The sequence below is a fragment of the Salvelinus sp. IW2-2015 genome, unplaced genomic scaffold (genome assembly GCF_002910315.2).
Source record: "Salvelinus sp. IW2-2015 unplaced genomic scaffold, ASM291031v2 Un_scaffold2642, whole genome shotgun sequence".
Taxonomy (NCBI): Eukaryota; Metazoa; Chordata; class Actinopteri; order Salmoniformes; family Salmonidae; genus Salvelinus; species Salvelinus sp. IW2-2015.
Window position 1 is genome coordinate 143252 of NW_019943949.1, and position 9712 is coordinate 152963.

General features: G+C 44.0%; 2 long non-coding RNA genes across 2 annotated transcripts; both read right to left on the reverse strand.

Moving 5' to 3' along the window:
• Positions 1–1569: 1569 nt before the first annotated feature.
• LOC139025428 (uncharacterized) lies at positions 1570–2616 on the reverse strand. Its single transcript, XR_011477008.1, has 3 exons — positions 2587–2616; positions 2238–2479; positions 1570–1642 (listed from the first exon to the last, which is right to left on the reverse strand). It is a non-coding gene; the product is annotated as an uncharacterized lncRNA (long non-coding RNA).
• Positions 2617–4222: 1606 nt separating this feature from the next.
• LOC139025429 (uncharacterized) lies at positions 4223–4697 on the reverse strand. The gene is made up of 3 exons (XR_011477009.1): positions 4588–4697; positions 4376–4465; positions 4223–4273 (listed from the first exon to the last, which is right to left on the reverse strand). It is a non-coding gene; the product is annotated as an uncharacterized lncRNA (long non-coding RNA).
• Between the last annotated feature and the right edge of the window lie 5015 nt (positions 4698–9712).

Genomic DNA, 9712 nt, shown 5'->3' on the forward strand with positions numbered 1-9712 from the left:
GGAGAGATACCCTCATTCTATAGAGCCAGTGTGTTAACTCTCTCATTCTATAGAGCCAGTGTGTTAACTCTCTCATTCTATAGAGCCAGTGTGTTAACTCTCTCATTCTATAGAGCCAGTGTTTTAACTCTCTCATTCTATAGAGCCAGTGTGTTAACTCTCTCATTCTATAGAGCCACTGTGTTAACTCTCTCATTCTATAGAGCCAGTGTGTTAACTCTCTCATTCTATTGAGCCACTGTGTTAACTCTCTCATTCTATAGAGCCAGTGTGTTAACTCTCTCATTCTATAGAGCCAGTTGTTTTAACTCTCTCATTCTATAGAGCCAGTGTGTTAACTCTCTCATTCTATAGAGCCAGTGTGTTAACTCTCTCATTCTATAGAGCCAGTGTGTTAACTCTCTCATTCTATAGAGCCAGTGTGTTAACTCTCTCATTCTATAGAGCCAGTGTGTTACTGTTTAACTCTCTCATTCTATAGAGCCATTTGTTTAACTCTCTCATTCTATAGAGCCAGTGTGTTAACTCTCTCATTCTATAGAGCCAGTGTGTTAACTCTCTCATTCTATAGAGCCAGTGTGTTAACTCTCTCATTCTATAGAGCCAGTGTGTTAACTCTCTCATTCTATAGAGCCAGTGTGTTAACTCTCTCATTCTATAGAGCCAGTGTGTTAACTTCTCATTCTATAGAGCCAGTTTATGTTTTAACTCTCTCATTCTATAGAGCCAGTGTTTAACTCTCTCATCTCTAGAGCCAGTGTGTTAACTCTCTCATTCTATAGAGCCAGTGTGTTAATCTCTCATTCTATAGAGCCAGTGTGTTAACTCTCTCATTCTATAGAGCCAGTGTGTTAACTCTCTCATTCTATAGAGCCAGTGTGTTAACTCTCTCATTCTATAAGAGCCAGTGTGTTAACTCTCTCATTCTATAGAGCCAGTGTGTTAACTCTCTCATTCTATAGACCAGTGTGTTAACTCTCTATTCTATAGAGCCAGTGTGTTAACTCTCCTATTCTATAGAGCAGTGTGTTAACTCTCATTCTATAGAGCCAGTGTGTAACTCTCTCATTCTATAGAGCCAGTGTGTTAACTCTCTCATTCTATAGAGCCAGTGTGTTAACTCTCTCATTCTATGAGCCAGTGTGTTAACTCTCTCATTCTATAGAGCCAGTGTGTTAACTCTCTCATTCTATAGAGCCAGTGTGTTAACTCTCCTCATTCTATAAGAGCCATGTTGTTAACTCTCTCATTCTATAGAGCCAGTGTGTTAACTCTCTCATTCTATAGAGCCAGTGTGTTTAACTCTCTCATTCTATAGAGCCACTGTGTTAACTCTCTCATTCTATAGAGCCAGTGTTTTTAACTCTCTCATTCTATAGAGCCAGTGTGTTAACTCTCTCATTCTATAGAGCCAGTGTGTTAACTCTCTCATTCTATAGAGCCAGTGTGTTAACTCTCTCATTCTATAGAGCCAGTGTGTTAACTCTCTCATTCTATAGAGCCAGTGTGTTAACTCTCTCATTCTATAGAGCCAGTGTGTTAACTCTCATTCTATAGAGCCAGTGTGTTAACTCTCTCATTCTATAGAGCCAGTGTTTTAACTCTCTCATTCTATAGAGCCAGTGTGTTAACTGTTTACTCTCTCATTCTATAGAGCCAGTGTGTTAACTCTCTCATTCTATAGAGCCACTGTGTTAACTCTCTCATTCTATAGAGCCAGTGTGTTAATCTCTCATTTCTATAGAGCCAGTGTGTTAACTCTCTCATTCTATAGAGCCAGTGTGTTAACTCTCTCATTCTATAGAGCCCAGTGTGTTAACTCTCTCATTCTATAGAGCCAGTGTGTTAACTCTCTCATTCTATAGAGCCAGTGTGTTAACTCTCTCATTCTATAGAGCCAGTGTGTTAACTCTCTCATTCTATAGAGCCAGTGTGTTAACTCTCTCATTCTATAGAGCCAGTGTGTTAACTCTCTCATTCTATAGAGCCAGTGTTAACTCTCTCATTCTATAGAGCCAGTGTGTTAACTCTCTCATTCTATAGAGCCAGTGTGTTAACCTCTCATTCTATAGAGCCAGTGTGTTAACTCTCTCATTCTATAGAAGCCAGTGTGTTAACTCTCTCATTCTATAGAGCCAGTGTGTTAACTCTCTCATTCTATAGAGCCAGTGTGTAACTCTCTCCATTCATAGAGCCAGTGTGTTAACTCTCTCATTCTATAGAGCCAGTGTGTTAACTCTCTCATTCATAGAGCCAGTGTGTTAACTGTTTTAACTCTCTCATTCTATAGAGCCAGTGTGTTAACTCTCTCATTTCTATAGAGCCAGTGTACTGTTTTAACTCTCTCATTCTATAGAGCCAGTGTGTTAACTCTCTCATTCTATAGAGCCAGTGTGTTAACTCTCTCATTCTATAGAGCCAGTGTGTTAACTGTTTTAACTCTCTCATTCTATAGAGCCAGTGTGTTAACTCTCTCATTCTAGAGCCACTGTTTAACTCTCTCATTCTATAGAGCCAGTGTGTTAACTCTCTCATTCTATAGAGCCAGTGTGTAACTCTCTCATTCTATAGAGCCAGTGTTTTAACTCTCTCATTCTATAGAGCCACTGTTTTAACCTCTCATTCTATAGAGCCACTGTTTTAACTCTCTCATTCTATAGAGCTGAGTTGAGAGAGACACCCCCAGACCCCAGCCTGCCTGAGAGAGACACCAGCCCTGCCTGAGAGAGACACCACCGAGAGCCCCTGCCTGAGAGAGACGACACCAGCCCTGCCTGAGAGAGACAACCACGCCCTGCCTGAGAGAGACACCAGCCCGCCCTGAGAGAGACACCAGCCCGACTGAGAGAAGACACAGCCCTGCCTGAGAGAGACACCAGCCCTGCCTGAGAGAGACACCAGCCCTGCCTGAGAGAGACACCAGCCCTGCTTGAGAGAGACACCAGCCCTGCCTGGAGTGCAGTGTCATTCACTGCTAAAATATCTAAAGGAACAAGCGACTTGATGACAACATGAAAAACTAACTTGGGAACAGTTCAACTGTTAGCAGGGTTGGTAGAAAGGTATATTTTCATAGCCTGGTCCCAGATCTGTAAGGGGGGTTTGGAGGGGGGTTGGTAAAAAGGTATATTTTCATAGCCTGGTCCCAGCTCTGTAAGGGGGGTTGGTAGAAAGGTATATTTTTATATGGCGTCCCGGCAAAAGAAATACCAGTAATCCATCACAATAATTTTTTTTAATAATGAAAAAATGTAGGGTATAACAGCATTATTTCTCATTACCACATGTCAGAAGCATGTAAAAAAATATATATATAAAAATAATGGTTTTGTAAACGAGTGATATAGGCTACTGATGGCTAAAGCGTGTGGTATATCCTACATTCCAAAATGCGGTGTGTTTCCAACGGAGAAAACGGACATTTAGCCACGGCAGATATGAGTGACCGAGACGCACGCGGACAGCAGGGGACGTGGACATTCTGGACTAATGCCAAATGTCATTACACTTTGGGGTGTTTTGTGGCACATATTTATTTCCATTCACTACTGTTTGGATGTTGGAAATATGTCGCAAGTGGATGACTGTGTCGCAGGTAGCCTAGTAAAAGGGCCCTTTTGAAGTAATTATTTGACAATTGGGTGAAAACATAATGACTGGTTATGTTTATGCTACAATAAAAGTTAAATGACAAATATTTATACCTAGGCCCACAGAGATTCTATAGAGTACCACATTATGAGTCATAATGTATAAAACGTAAAAACGCATAAAACGTAGCGGTCAAACAAAAAGCAACTTTGAATATACATTTTGCATCTCATAGAGATCAAGGCCAGACAGGTTGTGTTCTACGTCCTCATGTGTTGTGTTCTACGTCATCATGTGTTGTGTTCTACGTCATCATGTGTTTGTGTTCTACGTCCTCATGTGTTGTGTTCTACGTCACATGTGTTGTGTTCACGTCCTCATGTGTTGTGTTCTACGTTCATCATGTGTTGTGTTCTACGTCCTCATGTGTTGTGTCCACGTCCTCATGTGTTTGTGTTCTACGTCATCATGTGTTGTGTTCTACGTCTCATGTGTTTGTTTCTAACGTCCTCATGTGTTGTGTTCTACGTCCTCATGTGTTGTGTTCCACGTCCTCATGTGTTGTGTTCTACGTCTCATTTTTGTGTTCTACGTCATCATGTGTTGTGTTTCTACGTCTCATGTGTTGTGTTCTACGTCATCATGTGTTTGTGTTCTACGTCCTCATGTGTTGTGTCTACGTCTCATTGTTGTGTTCTACGTCTCATGTGTTGTGTTCTACGTCTCATGTGTTGTGTTCTACGTCCTCATGTTGTGTTTCTACGTCTCATGTGTTGTGTTCTACGTCTCATGTGTTGTGTTCTACGTCATCATGTGTTGTGTTCTACGTCCTCATGTGTTGTGTTCTACGTCATCAGTGTGTTTGTTCTACGTCCTCATGGTTGTGTTCTACGTCATCATGTGTTTGTGTCCACGTCCTCATGTGTGTGTTCTACTTCATCATGTGTTGTGTTCTACGTCCTCATGTGTTGTTTCTATGTCCTCGTGTTGTTCTACATCATATGTTGTGTTCTACGTCCTCATGTGTTGTGTTCTACGTCCTCATGTGTGTGTTCTACGTCATAATTATCTGATGAAAAATACTAATTATTTTCGTTGATATTTAAAGAAACACTAGACAGGACCAGACGTAAATGTTTCCTTGCTCAACAATAAACATTGATCAAGTTTACTAAATCTGTCCTGGTTTTATTTATGGTGGAATGGGATCTAGTGTAAGTTCCTGTTCTGTACCCTCTACGACTTGCTTCTTCATCCCACTATTGGGATCCTTTTTCAACTCAGTGACACAAATACAACACTTCACTACTGTTCATAGTGCATAGTGACATAGCTCCACTCCTTTATATAAACTGTGACATAGTGACATAGCTCCACTCTTATTATAACCTGTTCATAGTGCATAGCTCCCCTCATTATAAACCTGTTCATAGTGACATAGCTCCACTCCTTATTATAACCCTGTTCCATAGTGACATAGCTCCCCTCCTTATTATAAACCTGTTGGACAGTAGCCATAGTGACATGGCACAGGGTTGCTGTTGGACGTAGTCCTGCCATTTTCCACCAGAGTATGAAAACGTGAGATACCACCTGCACAAGAGCCTGAGTTCCACTACAAGGTCAATGGAGTAAATAAAAAGGTCTACCAGCGATGGCTTCAGCAGGAGGGTGTGCGCTCCATCCACAGAGCACTAATACAGAGAGCAGAACCGTCCTAGTCCCTCTGATACCGATCGCCTGCCTGGGCGAGGACAGCCCTCCAGTAGGAATCACCTGCAGACACAAACATAACCGAATACAGTTCTGATCTAAATCAGTAAGCCAATTTTATCCAGGTTGATCCTAATCAGTAAGCCAATATTATCCAGGGTTGATCTAAATCAGTAAGCAATATTATCCAGGGTTGATCCTAAATCAGTAAGCCAATATTTACAGGGTTGATCCTAAATCAGTAAGCCATATTATCCAGGGTTGATCCTAATCAGTAAGCCAAATATTATCCAGGGTTTGATCCTAATTCAGTAAGCCAATATTATCCAGGGTTGATCCTAAATCAGTAAGCCATTAATCCAGGGTTGATCCTAAATCAGTAAGCCAATATTATCCAGGGTTGATCCTAAATCAGTAAGCCAATATTATCCAGGGTTGATCCAGAGACACTACAGTAGTGAGTCATTTAGCAGACTCTCTGATCCAGAGCCACTACAGTAGTGAGTCATTTAGCAGACTCTCTGATCCAGAGACACTACAGTAGTGAGTCATTTAGCAGACTCTCTGATCCAGAGCCACTACAGTAGTGAGTCATTTAGCAGACTCTGATCCAGAGCCACTACAGTAGTGAGTCATTTAGCAGACTCTCTTATCCAGAGACACTTAAAGGAGCAATTATTGGTTCAACAAGGGCACATCAGCAGATTTTTCACATAGTCGGCTCGGGGATTTGAACCAGCGACCTTACGGTTACTGGCCCAATGTGCTTAACCGCCAGGCTACTTGCTGCCCAGTGAAGTTGAACAAAATGTTACGACTTGTAAAATAATATTTGAAAGGTCGAAAAAGGTGGAATGGGCGAAAAGGCTTGGACCTCATCGCTGCTTTCAGCTACTGTATATTTATTATCATTAGGGTTCAGCAGCCAAATGCTATTGTATTTGTTGCAGTTGGTTATTAATTTCCTTCTCCTGCTGATTAGTGAATAAATTAATAAATGCAAATTCCCTTGAGATGGTAAAGAGCAGGCTGCATGATGGTAAAGGGCCAAGGGCCACACCATCTCATGACGGTTAAGGGCCACACCCTCTCATGCATGATGGTAAAGGGCTAAGGGCCACACCCTCTCATGCATGACGGTAAAGGGCCAAGGGCCACACCCTCTCATGAAGGTTAAGGGCCAAGGTCCACACCCTCYCATGAAGGTTAAGGGCCAAGGGCCACACCCTCTCATGCATGATGGTAAAGGGCCAAGGGCCACACCCTCTCATGACAGKAAAGGSCCAAGGGCCACACCCTCCCATTGCATTTCTGAAGACAAAGAAATTCTCCGGTTGAAACATTATTGAAGATTTATGATAAAAACATCCTAAAGATTGATTCTATACATCGTTTGACATGTTTCTACGGACTCTAACGTAACTTTTGGACTTTTCGTCTGCTCGCGCCTCATGAATTTGGATTACTGGGCTAAACACGCGAACAAAAAGGAGTTATTTGGACATAAATTATGTACTTTATCGAACAAATCAAACATTTATTGTGGAACTGGGATTCCTGGGAGTGCATTCTGATGAAGATCATCAAAGGTAAGTGAATATTTATAACGCTAGTTCTGACTTTTGTTGACTCCAACATGGCGGATATCTGTATGGCTGGTTTTGTTGTCTGAGTGCTGTACTCCGATTATTGCATGGTTTGCTTTTTCCGTAAAGTTTTTTTAAATCTGACACAGCGGTTGCATTAAGGATAAGTATATCTCTAATTCTGTGCATGCGTGAGAGAAAGTTTTGACATGGTTCTACGGACTCTAACGTAACTTTTGGACTTTTCGTCTGCTCGCGCCTCATGAATTGGATTACTGGGCTAAACACGCGAACAAAAAGGAGTTATTTGGACATAAATTATGTACTTTATCGAACAAATCAAACATTTATTGTGGAACGGGATTCCTGGGAGTGCATTCTGATGAAGATCATCAAAGGTAAGTGAATATTATAACGCTAGTTCTGACTTTGTTTGACTCCAACATGGCGGATATCTGTATGGCTGGTTTGTGTCTGAGTGCTGTACTCCGATTATTGCATGGTTTGCTTTTTCCGTAAAGTTTTTTTAAATCTGACACAGCGGTTGCATTAAGGATAAGTATATCTCTAATTCTGTGCATAACACTTGTATCTTATATTAAAGTTATGATGAGTATTTCTGTAAATTGATGTGGCTCTGCAAAATCACCGGATGTTTTGGAAGCAAAACATTACTGAACGTAACGCGCCAATGTAAACTGATATTTTTGGATATAAATATGCACTTTATCGAACATGAAGTCCTATGTGTGTCATCTGATGAAGATCATCAAAGGTTAGTGATTAATTTATCTCTATTTCTGCTTTTTGTGACTCCTCTCTTTGGCTGGACAAATGGCTGTGTTTTTCTGTGAATAGGTGCAGACCTAACATCATCTTTTGGTGTGCTTCTCGTAAAGCCTTTTTGAAATCGGACACTGTGGTGGGATTAACAACAAGTTTATCTTTAAAATGGTGTAAAATACTTCTATGTTTGAGGAATTTCAATTAAAAGATTTCTGTTGTTTGAATTTGGCGCCCTGCACTTTCACTGGCTGTTGTCAAATTTTCCAGTTAACGGAGCTTAGCCGATATCAGCCATAAGAGGTTAAAGCTACTTCTAGAAGGTGCCAATAATATCAGCCAGGCCATTTTAGGATTTCTTTTTGGGAATAACTAACATTTCGTAAATTATTCAGATTTTGTTTTGTTCAACGGTACACTGAAGACATTTTTTAATTTTTAAATGTTTTATTAACAACTTTTTATTGATAATGCGGCCTACCACGGCCGACACTGGGCCAATTGTGCACCACTTTATGGGACCCCCAATCACGGCCAGAGTGATGCAGCCTGGATACGAACCAGGGACTGCAGTGACGCCTCTTACACTGAGATGCAGTGCCTTAGACCGCTGCGCCACTCGGGAGCCCTGAACCAGGGACTGCATGCCTTAGACCGCTGCGCCACTCGCGAGCCCTGAACCAGTGACTGCAGTGACACCTCTTACACTGAGATGCAGTGCCTTAGACCGCTGCGCCACTCGCGAGCCCTGAACCAGTGACTGCAGGACACCTCTTACACTGAGATGCAGTGCCTTAGACCGCTGCGCCACTCGCGAGCCCTGAACCAGGGACTGCAGAGCCTTAGACCGCTGCGCCACTCGCGGAGCCCTGAACCAGGGACTGCAGTGCCTTAGACCGCTGCGCCACTCGCGAGCCCTGAACCAGGGACTGCAGTGCCTTAGACCGCTGCGCCACTCGCGAGCCCTGAACCAGGGACTGCAGTGCCTTAGACCGCTGCGCCACTCGCGAGCCCTGAACCAGGGACTGCAGTGCCTTAGACCGCTCGCCACTCGCGAGCCCTGAACCAGGGACTGCAGTGCCTTAGACCGCTGCGCCACTCGGGAGCCCTGAACCAGGGACTGCAGTGCCTTAGACCGCTGCGCCACTCGCGAGCCCTGAACCAGGACTGCAGTGCCTTAGACCGCTGCGCCACTCGCGAGCCCTGAACCAGGGACTGCAGTGCCTTAGACCGCTGCGCCACTCGCGAGCCCTGAACCAGGGACTGCAGTGCCTTAGACCGCTGCCACTCGCGAGCCCTGAACCAGGGACTGCAGTGCCTAGACCGCTCGCCACTCGCGAGCCCTGAACCAGGGACTCAGTGACACCTCTTACACTGAGATGCAGTGCCTTAGACCGCTGCGCCACTCGCGAGCCCTGAACCAGGGACTGCAGTGACACCTCTTACACTGAGATGCAGTGCCTTAGACCGCTGCGCCACTCGCGAGCCCTGAACCAGGGACTGCATGACACCTCTTACACTGAGATGCAGTGCCTTAGACCGCTGCGCCACTCGCGAGCCCTGAACCAGGGACTGCAGTGACACCTCTTACACTGAGAGCAGTGCCTTAGACCGCTGCGCACTCGCAGCCCTGAACCAGGGACTGCAGACACCTCTTACACTGAGATGCAGTGCCTTAGACCGCTGCGCCACTCGCGAGCCCTGAACCAGGGACTGCAGTGCCTTAGACCGCTGCGCCACTCGCGAGCCCTGAACCAGGGACTGCAGTGCCTTAGACCGCTGCGCCACTCGCGAGCCCTGAGGACATACATATGTGGATACCAAAATGTTTTTTAATTTCAACAGTTTTCTGGAAGAAATGTGCATTATTTAAAAACATTTGAGGGACTCCAGTGTTGAGGGTCAGTGTTGCGGATGTGTTGTTGCCTACCCTCACCATCTGGGGCTGCCCGTCAGGAAGTCCAGGATGCAGGAGAAGGGGTTCAGTCTAGGGACCTTAGCTTAGAGGGCATTATGGTGTTAAATGCTGAGCCTTAGTA